The following is a 19,390-nucleotide window of genomic DNA, read 5'->3' on the forward strand; positions in this document are numbered from 1 at the left end:
AGCAGAACAACTGGACCCCTATCATAGACAAAATCTCCCTAAAAACTGCCTGACTCACCCACAAGTCCCTCAATAACGCGGCCCCCATCTACCTGATCAACAGATTTCACAGACTGACATCATTGAGACCGACAAGGACAGCATATAGAGACTGCCTCTCCGTCCCTAACTACAAACGCTCTACCATAGGAGGTAACAGCTTCCCAGTAAAAGCGGCTAAACTGTGGAACTCCCTACCACCCACCCTCAGAATGGACTTACCCTACCAAAACTTCCATTCCAAGATGATGGGCCTCATTACACGGTAGGCGCTAAAAAAAGTGATTTACCGTCATGGCGCCATTAGCGTGTCCGCCATCGTAGGAGACCGCTAATAGCGTCACATTACGAGTTAGCGGACACGCGCATAGGGCCATGACGGTAAATGACCCCACCGCCATGGCGGAAAAGCACCTTACCGGCTCCGACCAAAGTGCTGATAGCACCTCCGCCCTCATGCTGCACGCTATTAGCGGCCACCGCTGTTAGCGGTCACTGCTATTAGCGGTCACTGCTATTAGCGGTCACCGTAAAACACCGGAACCGGAAATAGCGTCATCGCACCGGAACGGGAAAGAGCCCGGCGGCCATCTTTAAAAACACAATCCATTGCCATCCCCTGCACTCAGGACCTGCAGCAACACCACGACTGGCAAAACCACATCCCAGAAGAACAAACAATGCCCAAGGCCCTAAAGAAAGCCGATGCGCGCCAGCGCAAAGAACGCTTCTCAAATGAGGAATTGAAAATGCTGGCAGACACCCTGGCTGCAAATGCAGATGTAGTGTTCGCTAGCGACATGCGGCGCCCGGCACTCCTGAGAAAAAAGGAAATCTGGGCTGAGGTGGCGCAGAAAGTCAGTGCGGTGGGCTCCACCCCCCGCACCGTAAAGGACGTGCGCAAGCGGTGGGATGATCTGCGCCTCCGTGTACGCAGCATTTTATCGGCCAACAGGAATCTGGCCATGGGCACAGGAGGCGGAGGTGGATCCCCGATGAAGATGCAGGAGTGGGAGGAGACATGTGCCAGCACCATTGGCATAGAATCCATCGAGGGAGTGGGCCAAATGGAGTGTGGTGTGGCAACAACGTCAGACGGAGGTGAGTGACCACGCAAGACACAGCAATGCCAAGCATGAGTCCCTCCCCTAAATGTGAATTGGGAATCAGCTAATGGATGGGGTCATCACACACACATGTACACAACCCTGCATATATGCCCTGCACATCCCCACACAACCACATGCATGCAGCACCTCACACACGTGTCACCCTGACACATGTCCGGATGACCCACCCATCTGGCCAACAACCTGCAGGCCCAAAGTAGATGTCCAAATCCAAAGAACTGCAGCAACAACAACATATGCATGATGCACGTTGACCCATCACTGATGTTATCCCTGTTTTGCTCCCCCACAGGGTCACAATCTGACAGTGAGGAGCTGGACGCTGCAACGCAGGCCCCACCACCCAAAAAGCAGGCCAAGGGAAAGGATGCAGGCACCAGGCCCAGTACATCGAGGGGCACTGGGATATCTGGAGTGGCCCAGCGTACAAAAGCCACCCACGCAACGACCACACCAAGGGTCGAAATGCCATCCGACACTGTGGCAGCACCCCCACCACCCACCCCCACCACTCAGGAGCCAGTGCCAGAAGGCACGCCGTCCGCAGCCAATAGCTCCGTTGGGGAAGCAGCAGCCACGGCACCTATGAGTGATGTGGACGACCCATGTCCGACACCGGAAGGGCAGCGTACACCCAGCCCCCAGCTGTCCCCACTCCACAGCCCATGCAACACATCCAATGGCAACATCCATGAGGTGCATGCCGGAGATGCAATGGATGGGTCATTCAGTCCCGTGGCGAGCTCACCTGATGTCGGCCACATGCAGCAAGCTGCGCCGAGGAGTAACAGGGGCAGGGCCGCAGACGACACCATGAGCCTGATACGCCAGCGCCAGGAGGAGCTCAATGCCCTGGTTGCCCGGCAAGTGAGCGAGGCTGCCTCGACCAGGGAGGAGATCCGGGGGTTGTCAAGGGACATGAAAGCTGCCATGGACAGCAACACGACGCGCCTATGTGAGGAGATGGCCGCTGTGAGGCAGGTCCTAACGCGCATTGCTGAGGCGATGGAGAGCATGCGTCACTCACAGGGAGCAGATCAACCAGCCACGCCCTCGTCTACTAGCTCCGACCAGACAACCATCCTGCGCAGGTCCAGCCGGTCCTTGCGGCGGTCAGACTCACAACCCCACAATGGTGGTAGTGGAGGAGGGAAGTAGGGCCAGCCTGTCCCTGTTGACACTTGGGAACTAATGCAGCACTGATGTGCACACCATGTTCGGTGGAGTTGTGGGGGAAGGGGGGTGAGGGTGTTTGGGGGAGTTGTGGGGGGAGGGGGGTGAGGGTGTTTGGGGGAGTTGTGGGGGGAGGGGGGTGAGGGTGTTTTGGGTGGAGGGTACATGCACGTTTGAATGTCATAATGCTCAATACAGACGTAATGGCATGGTTAATCACATGACTCGACATTGATAATTGTGTATGTGTGTTTTATTGTTGAAGGGTGCACTGTGATTATGTCCTCCATACACCCCGTGCCCTGAGCTGAACACCAATTGCACCCTCCTAATCCATGTGCATCAGAATCAATGGTCTATCAGGTGCTGCCGCACAGCACGTCCCTCATGGGCATCGACACCTGCATGACCTGCAGCCCCCTCTCCTCCATCCTCATCCCCGTCATCATCCTCAGACGGTGGTCGCAGTTCTATGTCAGGGGGCATTGGCACATTCCGTCTGATACACATATTGTGAAGCATGACACATGCCATGGTGATCTTGGCCACCTTCTCATGCCCGTACAGGAGTGCCCCGCCCGACCTGCTGAGGCACCGGAAGCGTTCCTTCAATAGGCCGAATGTCTGCTCGATCACCACGCGGGTACGGGTGTGCCTCACCACAATGGCTACAGGGGATCCATTTGTATGCACTCATGTGCGCGGACCATTTCTGATGTAGTTCAGCGTACATTTCAGTTGTGATTTTGATATGCATGTTGCTGATTTGTGTAATGGGGGAATGGTGTGTTGTGCGGTGTGCATGTTGTTTGGAATGGCCTGTTTGGCGTAATGGATTGATATGTTTGCCGTGGCACTCACTTCCGGCATGTGGTTTTGTCTCTGGTCCATTGTGGGCTGCCTCACTGTACAGTGATGCAAATATGTATGTCCATTCTTCTCATGACACAAGTTCACGCACAGTTGGAGTATGCATCTCCCCCCCCCCCATTCACGGCCAGTTGGAGTATGCATCTCCCCCCCCCACTCACAATCCACATCACACTGACATGTGGTCAGCCTGCTACTCACCAAGTAGCCACGAACGTTGTCCAGCATGTCGCTCCATGTATCGTGGTATTGTCGAGTTCCGCAGGACCATTGCATCATGGGTTGAACCGGGATATCGGGCACAGCAATGTGTGATGATCTTATTGGAGTCACATACCATTTGGACGTTGATGGAGTGGTATTGCTTTCTGTTACGGTACACTACCTCATTGGCATGTGGGACCAGCAGTTCTACATGGGTACAGTCGATGGCCCCGATGCAACTTGGGATGCCTGCCAGTGAATGGAAGCCAACTTTGGTGTTGGAGATCTCCTGGGCAGTCCGTGGCATGTATATGTGTTGACTTGTGTGCTGCAGGAGGGCATCGAGCACCTGGTTCAGTGTGCGTGAGAATACTGGTTGTGATATGCCATGCATCTGACCTACCGTATGCTGGTAGGTGCCTGTGGCCAAGAAGTGGAGCACTGTTACTACCTTCAGTAGAGGGGGGATGGCAGTACGGATGTCAATGAGACTCACAATGTCGTTGTATATCATGTCTACTATGGTGGTGATGGTATCCCAGTCCAGACGGTACAGGGTGTGTATCTGCTCAGGGGTTAGGTTGACTGGACTGGCTCTGATCCTGGGAATTGGTGGCTGCCTCTGTGGTATCACTAGGTGCACTGGTGGTGCTTGCTGCGCCTGTCTTGCCCTCCTCCTCCTCCTCCTGCGTCTCCTCTGTGCTGCCTGTTGTTGTAGCTGCTGCACAGCAATCATGTCCTCTAGCCCATGTAATGCTGCTAGTATTGCATCCATCTTGGTGTGGGAATGGGTGTGGGGAGGGGTGTGGTGTGCTCTTTTGTGCTGCCAGTCTCCATTGCCTCCACCTGTGCTGATTTTGTCCACCTGTGGCAGGTTGGAACTCTGCTGTGCTCTTTTAACGTGTGGTTCGCGATGCCGGTATTAGCGCCTTGCCGGTAAGGGTTCTTTGGGTCTAGTACATGCCGGTATTGCCATGTACGCATGGCTCGTGATGCCGTGATATTAGCGCTATGCCGCTATTTCCGGTCTGAGGGGCCGCGCGCTCACGGACTTGCCGCTAATAGTGCCACCGTACTTTGCGGTGCCGCTAATAGCGGTATGTCCGGGTCGTGATTGGGGAGGGGATTTACCGATATCGGTAATCCCTTACCGGTAACGGTATGTCCCTACCGCCTACCGTGTAATGAGGCCCGATGTCTTGGCTGAAGACAGCCATGGTCTAAACATACTGAGCCAGGCTCCGCCTCCCCCTCTTGTCACTTGCACATACTGGACACAGAACTGTTAACTGTATATATGTATATATTCCTGCTTACTTTCATTATTATTGTGTTTATGCCTTGTATATATTTTATTGTCTGCAACTAAGTTTCGCATATCCCTGTATCTGTTGCGCCCTGTTACCCTAGGGTATTCCGGCGCATTACAAATAATAAACAAACAAACAAACAAACAAACCTCTCAGAGAGCATCCGCATATGAAGTGATTATCTCTAACCCATCGATCAAAATAGTGCTATGTAAAACTGTGAATCCAGCTATGTTCATAGCTAAGCCGGTCACAGAGGGAGAACCCGTACATGACTGCGCAAATTATGAGGAATTCTATGATGAAATCCCCACGGTAAAGGAAAATGCCCTGGCAGGTGGTGAGATTGTGTTTATTGACAGCTCATCAAGAATCGACCAAGAAGATGTACAAAGGTACACAGGCGTGGCCGTGATAAAATACCTAGCGAATGGAGAGTTCCAGGTACTCGTCACTGCACGAATACCATCTCACTATTCTGCGCAAGCTTCAGAACTATTGGCGCTGATACTAGCCATTGAGAATCATGCAGACCGGGAAGTAACGGTGTACAGTGACTCTGCCTATGTGACATCTACCGTGCACGCAGGCTTAGCGCACTGGAAAAGGAGGGGCTACCTCTGAGCGGACGGCACGCCAGTGCAACATGCAGCCTTATTGGACAGGTTGATACAAGCACTACAGCTCCCAGTGGGCATAGCAGTCGCGAAATGCGCCGCCCACACCAAAGGGACAGATTTCGTGTCACATCGAAATCATGAAGGGGAAAACAGAAGCCAAGCGCATGGCATCCAAGGATGAAACAATCATGGACGTGGAGGTGGCACGTACCCATGAGCGTATGATGGTAGCACGAGCCACACCAGAGGCCTATAGCAGCATGGGACAGACTCAGCTAATGGAACTCCAAGGGGAGGCACCTCAGGAGGAGAAAAATGTGTGGAAGCGTCAAGGCTGTTCCTTAAACCCCTCTGACGGGTTGTGGAGGCAAGACAGCACTGGTAAACCAGTAATGCTTGTCGCCCTACTGAAAGTAGCATTGGAACAATTACACTACCCTATACATATGTCAAAAGAAAATCTCACTGCAACTCTCGTAGAAGACTTATTTACAACGAATTTAACAGAGCATGTTGCGTTCTTCATGGTGAACTGCATAATCTGCCAGCAATTCACTGCTGGGCACACACTAAAAGTAGTAAGAGGATTTATACCCCAGCCAAATGGGCCATTCCAGCACTTGCATATCGATTACGTCGACATGATTGAAGTGTGCAACGGGTACAGGTATTTAATTGTGGTAGTGTGTCCATTCTCTAGATGGATAGAAGCAGGTCCCTGTGCACACCCAGACTCTACCTATGCTGCCAAATGTCTAGTGAGGGAAGTGTTCCCTAGATGAGGGGTGTGCGAGGTAATGAGATCAGACAACGGCGCTCACTTTGTTAATGCAGTTTTCGAGCAGATCAGCTTGTTGCTTGGTATAAAGTACAAGTTCTTGTCGGCGTATCATCCGAAAGGGGAATGGTGTATGTGAGCAGCTCAACGGCCTGTTAAAGGAGAGGATAGCCAAGTTGAAGCTCACATTGAAAAAGGGATGGCTGCACTGTCTACCACTGGCATTGTATGCACTTCGGAACCAACCAGACTCCGACCATCATCTCACACCGCATGAGATAGTCACAGGCAGAAGGATGAGGACCCCTCTTACCCCCGAGATAGAGCTAGATGTGATGCCCAGCCAACAAAAGAGGTCTTGGGGACAGAGATGCAGGACTACTTGAATTGTATGAGACATCCAGCATCTCTGTCATTTCAGGCCAGCTGCAACGACAAAGAAAAGGGTGCAGCGCAGCACAAAATACATCAGGAAGTGCTGAAACAGACTCTGCGCAAAGTCTATGTGCGCCACCCGTCTTCCCTAGTGACGCTATACTCATAAGTAACTTTACAAGGAAGAAGTGGGATGAGCCACGATTCAATGGCCCTTTCATCGTGGAGGACTGCACTCCTTCAGCCGTCAAAGTCCAGGGCAGAAGGGCATGGCTCTTCCTGAATGACATTAAACCTTATATAGGAGAGAGCCCTCCAACGGCATCCAACCACAAAAAAGCCACAGACAACGGGGAAGAACCTAAGCACGCGCAGACAAGATCCATGGCAAGGAAGAAGGACGCATGAGCAGCAAAACAATGACAAAGAATTTGTGACTTTTAAATAAGAACATTTCCCCAAACCAGATAAAGGTGATAAAGAACAACAATATGGACACTCTGTGCACCACAGTTGCAGGATAAAGTAGAGAACTACATACACAAAGCCACAACAACGCTGATAAAACGAACTTTTGAAATAGCGTCACGCTCAAGTAGTATAAAGAATCAAGACTCTGATAGACTGAAAGAAAAAAAAAGACATTTCTTGAGAGCGCAGCACAGCATCCTGAAAGCAACCAGTATCGAGACTTTGTTTATAGAACTTATGGTATCTCCCAGCAGAGACCTCAAGTGGGATGTACTAACCTACTTCCAGCTGGTGATAATATCCTATATGTCACTCATAGGGAGAGAAACCAGTGTCACAGACTTTATTCAAGATCCTGCCAACAAGAAAATAATCAGGCAACTGCTGACTGTCATCACGGAAGCCTTCGCCGAGCTGCCTGAGCACAGTGAAAAGGACACAAATGCTTCCACCACCAGGAGACATTGAAGAGCTCACCTTCACTTTGTTCTTTCAAATAATCGAGAAATGCCCAGGACTCGTCGGAAGAACAACTAACACACGTACTTTCATCAGAGACCCAAGAAACCTAGCTCAGTTGAACCAGCTGGGGACTAAACTAAATCACCTTGTGGTAGTCCACGCAACAGAAAGGTGCAGAGACTGTGCAAATCAAAAGAAAAGCCCATGACCAGGACCCAGCCAAACAGGACAAATGTCCCTATCACCCGAGGACACCCGGCTGGCGCACAACGTCCTGCTTAGACTAGTGACAGACTATCCGAAATGGTGGGGAGGCCTGCAGATGTTGACGTCATCACCTTCCTTAGAGATCCAGCCAATGCCCCGCACATGGGTACGCTCCACCTGGAGACTTTCGCCGTGGAACAAATCGAGGACAGAAACACAGTTCTTCAATTTTCCGCCACAAGACAGATCGAGGAGAGCAGAGACACGAACTACACCATCCTATTTTTTCTTTTTAATTTTCCTCTATTTTTCCTTATTTTTATGTTTTATTTTTTCACGTTCACTTTCATTTGTATTTTTTTATTTTTAATACATTTTATTTTTGTGTGATTTGTAGCAGTTTCATCTTTTCATTCCTTTGCATTGAACAGATTCCAGCATGTCCTCAGGACCAAGGCAAATTCGAGGAATGCACTGGGTCTTTACCTACAGTAAATATGCATTATGAATGTGATGTACCAAAGTTGCTAGTCTAAGCCTTTTCCATAGTCTAGCACAGGAACTGTACTACATACCCAGAGATAACCGACAGCACCCGCAAGAGGGGGGACACACGAAAAGCACTTGTCACTTTAGTAGCAATAAACTCATGAGCTACGAGATCAGAGCAAGAAGATGAATAAATAACTGCCTTTTGACTTGTTTGAAATGGGGGCACAGAACACTAACTTGGTTTTACCACCAGCACAGGGGCGCCCCCGCTTCCCTGGAAGGAAATGCTGCCAGATGTCCTACAAGCCTATTATGTGTATATGCATAGTCATTATCATTGTCTTTCTTTCATTGACTATCAGAACTGCTTTCTTTATTGGTGCGCAAAGTGTCCCAATCTCAGTGCACCCACCAGATAATGAACGTCTTGGCCTACGAAAGCACCCAGACCCTATATAGTCATCCCAGTCCCAAGAAATCCTGATGGTAAAGTCAACTAACTAAAATTAAATATAATTAGCAGTGATTCAGACACACTTGTGTTAACGAATTACGAGAAAAGCTGGAGACAGGGTCAGCACGGAATGAATGAAAATGCAGCACTGACCACTGCACGCACCCACACACAGAATGCACACAGACAAGGGCAAGTGTCTATGGCTACAGGGCCTCCAGCGAGGGCAGCAGAGAAGGGGAGACTGCCTGCCGAACAATCAGTTCCAGAAAATAGCGGAAGCAACCAAGGAGAACCAAGTGAGAAACCAATGAAAGAGGGCATAGCAAAATCCCTCAAAAGAACAGAAGTAGCCACAAAGGAATTCACAGACAAAACAGAAATACTGATTAACTATTTGTTCCCATTTGTAGTCAGAGCAAAGAAACTGCACGAGGAGCTGAAAAATAGAACTACAGATACAATAACGGCAAGCATGCCAGCTCGAACACTGCTAACAAGCACCAGACCTACGACACAGCCACACTTTGGGGAGTTGGTGAGCCAATGGTGGCCAGAGAACCTCGATGAACAATTACAAAAGGAAAGGAAGAGAAACGCAAAAACTTCTTCTATCACTGCGATACAGCCAAGGCAGCCCGCTCTACCAAGGCGCACAGAGTGGAAAAGTAGCACAGATGCTTTTAAGGACATAGTAATAGCAAACTACAGAAGAGCGCTGAGAATCAAGAGACACCCACATGAAGATGACAATGAGCTCAACGATTACCTGGACAGCACAGCCCATCTTGGAAATAACATATGCTACCAACACATGAAGGAAGTAGGACGAAGGCAGTCTGAAGGAGAATGATTTGTCTGTGCTCTTCTACCATACAGCATAGGAAAATCCAAGATCTTCGTGGCTGTAGAAATTGATGTACCCACAGCACACTGTATGTCACATATAGCAATGTGCAACACCAGAGGACAATTTATGGGAAGAGACGCCTCGTTGATATGGGCCAACAAAAAGGATTACCCGGATGAAGATGGCTACGTCCAGGACATTAAGACAAGAAACAGGGCGCACACAAGGAATCACGTGATCAGATACGAGAATCCTGACGTCAAAGGATCAGGAACACGTTGGGTAATAAACCCAAGATTGAACGTTCAAGAAAAAACTGCAGAAGAGGCTCAAATCTGGAAGAACAGAGGCCAAATGCAGATTTGAGGAACAGTGGTTTCCCCAGATGGATGGGAAGAAGGAGTGGTAATCTGCCGAGCTTGGATGGCCTTTGGGGCCTGCCGAGAAGCAATAGAGAATTTGCAGAGGTTATGCAAACTCCTATGGCCAAAACTGGTAAACCTGCTAACATGGGTCGAAGACAGAGGAGGACCCCTGCAGATAGTACCACTGGAAAGCCCAAAACTATGCTTCAGAAGTAATGGCACGAGGAAGATGGGAAAGAATGTAAACTGCAGGCGAATCCTTGAAGCCCCAGGAATGACACAAGGTACCGCAGTTATTATGGACCATTAATGGGCGTGCGGATCCAAGGCATACATAAGGATGCCGAAAAACTGGGGAGGCATATGCACACTGGTGAACGTCCACGTTCCCGCGCTAGTGATCCCTAAGAATGACCTGTGTATTGACAGTTTCCCGAGGACAGATGCTCATCTAAGAAAAAGGAGATCTGCAGAACTGGTATCCAGGATGAAGAGAGAGAATTACTTTTCTACCAAATCAGAAGAAGCATTCCATGCAATCCCTTACGAGCACAGACTGTTTAGCCTCACCTCAACAGTATTCACAACACTACTTCTGCCCCATGTCCAAGTTGGTGTAAATATGAAATGGTTGCAGAAAACCAGATGGGAGTTATTACAGACCATCAATACCACTAGAAAAGGATATAACGCGATCAAAGAAGAACTGAGAGCAATCTGACTGATGACCCTCCAGAACAGATATGTGCTTGACATGATCACAGCGATAGATGGAGGTGTTTGTGCAAAAATCGGAGAATCATGTTGCACATTTGTACCTTCGCACGATGAAGAAAACAAAACCCTAACAGAGGCCATAAGTATGTTGACAAACTTGAAAAACCAGATGATTGATGAAAGGGATTAGGTGGACGACGACAGCTGGTTTGGAGCCCTATTCTCATGGGTCCCACAATGGATGGCGGATATATTCAAGTTTCTGGGGGCCTTAATAGCAATGGTACTGCTGGATGCTGCGTTATCAAGATAATCATCACACAGTGCCAGAAAACTGCAAAGAAAGCTATTGGGATGAAAATCGTGGTCAATGTCGAACCAGGATGGAAGCCCAGAGATTTGACTGATGAAGAAATAAGAGGCTTTGTGAAGGCTAGTGAATTTGCGCCAGAAGGAACAAAGTTCATGTATTCTAAGAAACGAAGAAGGTATGAAAGAAAATGGATCTACTGCAGTCCAAATGGACAATGTCAGCTAATGACATGGAACAAAGACGAACATGTGAAAACAGCAGGGAGTTTGAAAGGGGTGATAAAAATATGGACTCCAAAGACGCACACATTCACACCATCATGTACAAACCCTGAAGATGATGAACATGACACCGAAGAGTCAAAGGAAATAAATGCAAAAGAGATTGCAGAAGTGGTTGATGAACCGACCAGAGGGGGGAATGTAGAGGAGGTCCCAGACATGGCCTGCACCCCTGCCCCTCATTTCGAGGTACCAGGAGAGTACTCACCACGGTATGTGACGTATGAGAAGCAGATAAACCAACAAAGAGCTGCACTGGGTCTCTGCCCAGTGTACATCAGAAGATCCATACCTGTTGAAGCTCCCATAACCAGACAGCCCTGGAAAGCACGATATCCTATTGGACAGCCGTACCAGCTGCTGAGACGAAATGAAGAGTACCTACAGACGGTCCATGAAGAGACCCAAAGGGCCTTAATGGAAGGCCAGTGGAAATGACACAAGGGCCTGGACAGACTCGCGAATGAACGAAAACAGCTATCGAAGATAGCACGCCAGTGCGAGTAGCTATGGAAATAGATGTAATGGACACAGGAAAGAGACGATGTTAAAACGTAAGGAAACGTTGTTATGAGACAAGATGGAAGCAACCAACCAGTTAAACGCGTGTAAATAGGCTTGGAACGCAAGAAGCTAAGAAAACGATACTGCCTGCAATGCTTAGTAGAAGAATAGAGCGGCAAGCGCCAAATATATCTACCTCAATAAGGCACGCTATACAAGTGCAACTCAATTTTGTAAAGTAGAAATGTACCCAGGCTGCCAGAGGCTTAACAGGCCAAGTTTCAAACACCCAGCCAGAGTCAAGAGAAGGAGCGGAATCGAAACTCAACAAAGAGCGGCTCATGCCTAGGAAATCGAGGTCATCCAGAGAAAGGGAGGAGAGCGTCAGCTAACAACACTCAAACTTCAGAGCATACCAGCCTGCCCCATGAAGGTCAAGATAAGGGGGGCCCATGCAGGTGGCGAGGCCGAAACAGAATTAAATACACTAAAAGCTGGAAACTGAAGCAGATTCATGGTGAACTAACACGTTATCAGCCAGGCGCGAAGAGGTACCACCTCCTGATGTCACCCAGCACCCGAGGATGCCATAACATTTCCTGATAAGAGGCTACAGTTTCGAAGCCATACCCAGCCAACTAATTGACACATAGCCCAAGATACTGATTGATGGAAAGGGGGCAGGGTGAAACTTGGGACACCGGGCACCTGGGTGTCCATTATGCATGTTGCTAATTGAAAGTAGAGATTTATGTCTAGGGGTGTAACCTGCCCAATCACAATGGACCAAGTTATCTAGGCTCCTATATATTGTAGAACCAATGAGACGTCGTAATTGTAGTGACGTCTATTACGTGTGATGTAGAGGGAGGGGCGTAGACGCCCACCCGATAAGAATTATCCAATCTGCAAGTTCTATTACCATATACAGATATAGCACCTATACTTAAGTTACTTTTCCTAACCAATTATATTGCATGTCGAGTTTTTTGTAGAATTAGACGTCAATGATGACGTGTTTTATGCATAAAGGTTGCTGTTCAACTAAAGTTTGAGGAAGTCGGAGTGAGACAGGTGGTCGCAACGATGCTGATTCCCAACTGGTTCCCTGTTTGATGTACTTGTCATTAAATGGACTTCCCTTTGCCAAACTACTGAGTCCTCATTATTGAGTCATGTTGGAGTAAGTGAATCCTGCACCCTCATCCCTCACGTGGTGCAGCTATCTTGTCTTACAAGTATTAGAGGGTGAGCACTGACCTATGAGCCCGTCAGTGGATATCTCGTCCTCTTTTACACAGGCAATGTGGCCAGTGCACAAACTGGTGTTTTGGGCCAAGAGGGGCAGACATTTGTGTATGCAGACGTAGTTAAAAGTCAGTCAGGAGACACTAAGCCTTTGTTGGACAAGTTGGAGAAAAAACTAGAGTGACTTGGTGACTATTTTGATGAACCAACACAAGGAGCAACAACAATGGATTCTTACACTTATTAAGGGCACTGTTAATGTGGAGGGGGTGCAGTGTGTAAATAATCAGGTGTGTGAGTCTGCGCTATATATGGTGAGTGTAGTAGCAGAGGCTCCAGTTAGTCAAGGTATAGAGACACGCATGTCAAAGGACGTGGATATTGGCATTCAAACAAACACACACTGCGGGAGGGGGTGAGTTATGATGGGGCCTTATCGAATAAGGGGGCTTAAACTCTGGCATTATTCAACTGAGCAGGGCTGTTGACGCCATCGCGGGTGAGGGGTGCAGTAAGTGGCAGAGGTGTGACCTAGGCCCCCTAGGTAACACAGTAACTGCTAAACAGGTGTTTGAGGTGGGTCCACAAAAACAATCCTTGAGTGTATTGAGGGGTGCGTGATCCTCAGATACTGCATTTGAGAATCTGTGGCTTGTGCGGTTTGTGCAGAAGAAAGACTTGGGTGGCTCTGATAATAGGGAGCTTATTATCCACCCATTCAGCCCAGGGAGTGAAAATATAATAAAACTAGAACGTATAATTAAAGAACCCCAGTCTGTGGTGATGAATATAAAGAATGTGTTACTTCTCTTTGCAGAGATTCCAAATTTACAAACAATCTCGACTAAAGATATATCAAGATATATATATCATAGAGGCGCCCTGGTGGATTTAGTCACACTGGATATAAGATCCAAAATAGTCTATGATGTAATCATGAAAGAAGCCCTGTTAACGCATCAACTAGGATATAATGTTATATCATACCTTTTTCCTTTGTCAGGTAGAAGTTCCGAAAGGGGGAATCCTTCGCATAAGTGATAGGTCACTTATGCCACACAAAGGGGAGGTTGATAGGGAGGAATTAGGTACCCGGAGTGGCGTACAATCGAATACCAGGAGACTGGCTGGTCCTGGGTTTTGCATGCTCTCTGAGTTTATATTGAAAGGGGGCTTCTTCCGATGACCCCCCTCTTTAACTGAAAGTGAAGCTAGTCTGCTGGAATTCGAGAAGCGATTCACAATTGTATGAAAATTAGACATTGGGGCAATTGTTGGAAAACTATGAGATAATATTGTTAGAAGAGACCTGGCTAAGGACCCCTTTAGTAATGGATGGCTGAACATCGTGCAGGATGGCGTCCCTCTATGGGGTTTAATAACTGCAGCAAAGTTTCAACCCCATTGGCAAGTGGGAATATGGTATGATATCCACGAGGGGGCCCTGGGTCTGAAGCTTGGTATAAGATTTGACACTGTAATGAATCCTACGAAGTCCTCACAAACACCTTACCTAAAGTCTCCTCCCAGGTGGCCAGGGAAAGGCAGACGCTACCTGATCCTAAACCTGGGGGTGGTGCTAGCCAGGAGGATCACCTGGTAGGAGAATGGACCCAGGTAAATAGGAGGACTTTGTGGGATAAGACGCAGTGTTTGTCTTCCTCAAGTAAGGGAAGATCCTTAATACCGGAATATGTAATACCTTGCTGTTAGAGAGTGCTTTTAACTGAATTTAAGAATATAGAAGAAGATAACCTCAAGCAGTTATGTTCTGAGGGTCAGAAAACCCCTCCTAAAGTCACTGGCATTCATAAACATGAAAGCCCATAAGAGTCCCAGAGAAATAAAAAAGAAGAGTCTTTAAATGTTACCAATTTAAATCCTGAGAAACCATGCTCTTCTGTAAAGTCAAACAATTCAGGGAATCCTTATAGTACTTTGGAGAATATGTATAGGACGAATAGTGAGCGTGGTAATGATAATTCCCCTGAGAAAGCTGAAGTTTATATTGTGGACTTCAAGTCCCACAGTTCCCAAAGTACTTGGATGAAGAAGAGGACTGCAGAGTGTAACTGAGGCACGGTATCACAAGTATGACACTGACACAAGAGGTACAAGTTTCAAAACATTTATTCAATTTTCACGGTTTGGAAAAACACCTGCTTTGCCCTATAGCTATGATGGGAGTAGTCTCTAACATCAAATAATAAAGGAAACACAGTCCTAGTCTGTCTCTGTCAAATCAAAATGGCCTATACCAACAAAACCTAATGCCTGCCCTATCTCTTATATAAAACATGTGTAAAGTGGAACATGTATGCATAGGAAAATCAGTGTTATAACATAAAGGATCAAAGTGACGGAGTCATCTCTCCTACCCACGTTGGACTGCACAGAGTAAGGCGGCCTCTGTAGACAGGATGACACACTCTGGCTCAGGTTCTCAAAACAAAGGCAGTTCAAAATGTGGATTGAGGCCCGCCTGGTCTTCCGTGTTAAAGTCACTTATTCCAGCATTCAAAATGTTCTTTCACATCTCAACCAAAACGTTGACGTAGATCTCCCTCCATCGCGCTCGGTCCGCTCAAAGTTTTAACAGTTCACATATGTCTCCTTCAGCCGGGCTCAGATCTCGCAATCATAGCACTTGCAGGGGTTCCCTTCCTCAAGCTTAATTCACATTTGTTAGGGGTTCCCTTCTCCTAATTTATCACATTTCCGGTCTCCCTCGATCGGTCTTGGACCTTTCACTGATGTTGAAGACTTTCGAATGTGCAAGGCTTTTACTATAGACCTCCAGAGGACCACTTCAACTTTCTCTTCAGCTCACACTCTTATGTTAATTGCCCCAGTGTCTCTTGGTGTTAGTAGTTCAGTACCATAAGCACAAAAGTTCAAAGAAACCTTTCTCTTCAAGCATTCACCTTTTCACTTCCCCTTTTGCCGGGGTTAATCTTTACCATTACGCATTTCAGAGTTTGTTCACTTTGCCGCTTTATAACAAAACATTTCACATTTCTCTGAGACTTTCGAGTGGGCTACTTACTCTCGCCAGACCACTCAGCTGCTCTGTATCACTGGCTTCAAACGTTTATCACTGGTTAGCTTTCTTTTGCATCTCATTAACATGTGTGCAACCTTCACTTGTGAGATATACTGTTGCGGCTTCAATCTTTTCTTGACACAAAACAGCATTTCATGTCTTTCACTAACGTTCTTGTCGCCACGGTTTTCATTCACAACTGAAGGTTAATACCACAGGCTTAGCCTCGCATCCCCAACTCTATCGTTCACCCTAGAGGGTCACTGGCGCCATTAAAACACAATGGGCCTCATTACGACCCTGGCGGTAAGGGGTTTACGCCAGCGTTAGCTGCGCCGACCCCTTACCGCCAATTACGAGGTCCCTTAGCGCCATGGAGGTTTTAACACCCGCTTTTGGCGGGTGTTAAAATCCATGGCGCTAAGGGACCATGGAGTTAATTACGCCACCGTAATTTACGGTGGCGTAATTAACGCCTTCCCCACTCCCATTATGCCCTATGGGGCAAAAATGGGAATGGGGAAGGGTAAATGGGGATTGGGGACTTACCGCCCCGCCAACCTCGGAATGGGGCGGTAAGTCCGCCAACCACCATGGCGTAAACATAGTTTACGCCATGGTGGTAAAGTCACGGCCCAGGCAGTAACTTACCGCCTGGGTCGTAATGAGGCCCAATGCAGTTTTCTTCTTGTCTGCGATTTGGCTTTCTCCACGTCTCTTTCATGGCTTTCAGGAGGCCATGACCTCCTGCAGGGAACTTCAGGGTTTCTCTACCCTTTGCTCTAGTCCCTCAATCGGTAGTCCTGCTCCAGTAGGTTCACCTTTGCCCCGCAAGATCTGCTCCTTCTCGTGTTCCACCTTGCTCAGAGTGTGTCTCTATGTTCTGCCTTTTATCCGTGTAGGAAGAGCTGATGAGCATCAGATGTATGTGATTAAAGTCAAGTGCTTGACCTTGCCTGACCAATTAGCGAGACATATCCAATGAGATATGTAAGGGTTAACCTCTTTACTCTCAGTCGCCCTCTTCCTTGGCCCAGTTTTTCTGCAGAAACGGGGAGGAGTTGGGACATTGAAGAATCCTATAAAATAGGATTGGGCATGGGTACAGGAAAGGGGGGAATACCACGTCTCACCATTGGTTGCCTCACCTCCACTCCCCAAAGACGCATCACCCAGGTGATCCTCCCGCACTGGTCCACCCCCAGGTCTGGATCCAAAAGCGATGGCCGTGCCCTGGCCACCTGAGAGAGTGATTCCCAGGGACTAGTAGGCGAGACACCCTTTGGTTTCTCACAAGAGGCACAAGACTGCAGGTTGCAGTCAATTAGGAATAATGACCCACACCTGAGGAGGACTGGGAGGCTTACAAAGTCCCCTCAGGTGCAGGCCATGAGACGGAGCAGAAGTAGAAGGTAGAGTAGTTTTCCTACCTCCACATGGTAGCAGAAGCAGAGGTTGTGTGTCAGCAGAGGCGGCGGGACCACAGTGGCGTGTAAAGTAGATGCCGGTGCAAAGAGGGTCTTTTATGCTCAAGACCATAATTGCAGAGCTGGCGCAGCAGGAAGCGTCAGGAGTGACAACTCTCCCTCTGAGGAACGCAGCTGCAGGGTCGTGCAGTGGAAAGCGCACCTTTTGATAATTTTCCCCTTATCTGACAAGCGCACTGGTGGCAGACTAGCACTGACTGTTGTGGGAGCCAAGAGAGCCCTGCTAGTGACACCTGTGAGTCGTGGCAAACCGTGAAGGAGAGATTCCCGGGCCGCATGGAGAAACTGAAGCAGAGGACCTGGAGGCAGCAAGGCGAACAGATGCGCACGCCAGACTCAGTGAGTTCACTGTCAGATAGTGACCCTTGAGCCTCCGTAACCACCCGCTGGCCAAATCCAGGAGCCTTAACCATAGAAACGTGATAAACAAAGTAATACAAGTGAAGAAGAAACTTTTAGAATACCGAAACAATAGAAAGCAAGTTCATTCTTCTATTATCAACCAAGCTGATTTAAAACAGCACAGATGGCAAAATAAAAACCTGATTATCATATCAGAAGAGTGTGATTATGACATTGTTGGGCATAATAAGAGCCAGCAACGAAAAAGGGGCAATATCTATAAGAGAAAAGATAAACCATCAATGCAAAAGCCAAAAGAGAAACATAACCAGGTATTAAAGAAAGAACCTGAACTGCCAAAAGAAGGTATTTGATACTTTCAGTGTTGTCCTACTATTGTCCATATGAAAAGGAGGTCCTTAGAGAGAATGGCTTAAACCCACATTGCCAAAGCCAAAGAAGTGGAAAATTAAAACAGATACGTTATCAGCAGTTGGTTAGAAGAAACGGGGAGAAACAAGAGTGGCAGGAAGCATGCCCTTCTGAAAGAATATGTTCAGAGGCAGTGGAGCATAACCTGCAGAGAGTGTGGCAGCCACACGGATTAAACAAACAGCACCAGTGTGGTTCTTGTTTCCCATGAAGTGTCTGTTATATTTGATGTTGTGTAGCAAACAATATTACTAACCCGTTTGAGTTCAACCGTTACCAAAGAAGTACTTGCAAAGTAGTAGTTTATTCTGGTCTGGCAAGAGAGTACACCAGGTCAAGGAACGTTGTAGTATTTTGATCTGTTCTGGCAGTAGAGTACACCAGAGCAGAAAATGTTGTCTTAATAAGCCTGGCAGGTGAGTGGACCATGTGGAAGCCATTGACGTGCTGTGGTGTGGTTAAAAGTCTTGAAGAAGAAGTTGAAGAACCACTGAAGTGTTTTGTGTATTAATGCTGAATTATCCTGACTAATTAATATCATTCAAACAAGTGTTGTGTGAACTGCTTCAGAATTAGTTAATATTGTCAAACCAGTGGTTTTGTCAACTGGTGTGGAAATAGCCTGACAAAGATGTTTTTGTTGAAACCAATTAAGTAAGGAAATATTCTGAGTTGCTGAACAGAAGTTGTTTCAAGAACTATGTGGTATCAAATTGGAACGTTTGTGTTATCAAGTTGGAACTCTGTGTTATCAAGTTAAAACCAAAAGAGAACTGAAGTGGAACTTTGTTATGATGCAGGATTTCCTTAACCTTTTTGGAACTGTTGAACAAAATCCTGCTTCAATCTGCGGAAGGGGAAATCACCCAGAATAGAAAGAAAAACAGTTGTTATGATGTGAATTTAACTGTTATATTTGTTGCAATTGAACTGCCATATATTGCCTTGTTAAATTGTGTATGTTTAAGTGTGAGGGGCAGAATACTTTTGTTAGAGTGTTTCCTTTAGTTTATTTTAGTCAGGGAAATCCTTTTCAGGGTAAGGATAGTGAGGTGTTCATCCATCCTTTTGAGTTAATACAATGGCTTCTTTTGAAACACCTAAACAAAGTTGTCCACCTAACATTTCTGACCTGTCACACCACGCACACCATTACTATTCTGATTTTGAACATATATTGGCATTCTGCTGTAGCCCATAATGCATCTTTTATGGATTTATTA

Source organism: Ambystoma mexicanum, chromosome 3q (genome assembly GCF_040938575.1).
Source record: "Ambystoma mexicanum isolate Mex_15411 chromosome 3q, UKY_AmexF1_1, whole genome shotgun sequence".
In the NCBI taxonomy this organism is placed as follows: Eukaryota; Metazoa; Chordata; class Amphibia; order Caudata; family Ambystomatidae; genus Ambystoma; species Ambystoma mexicanum.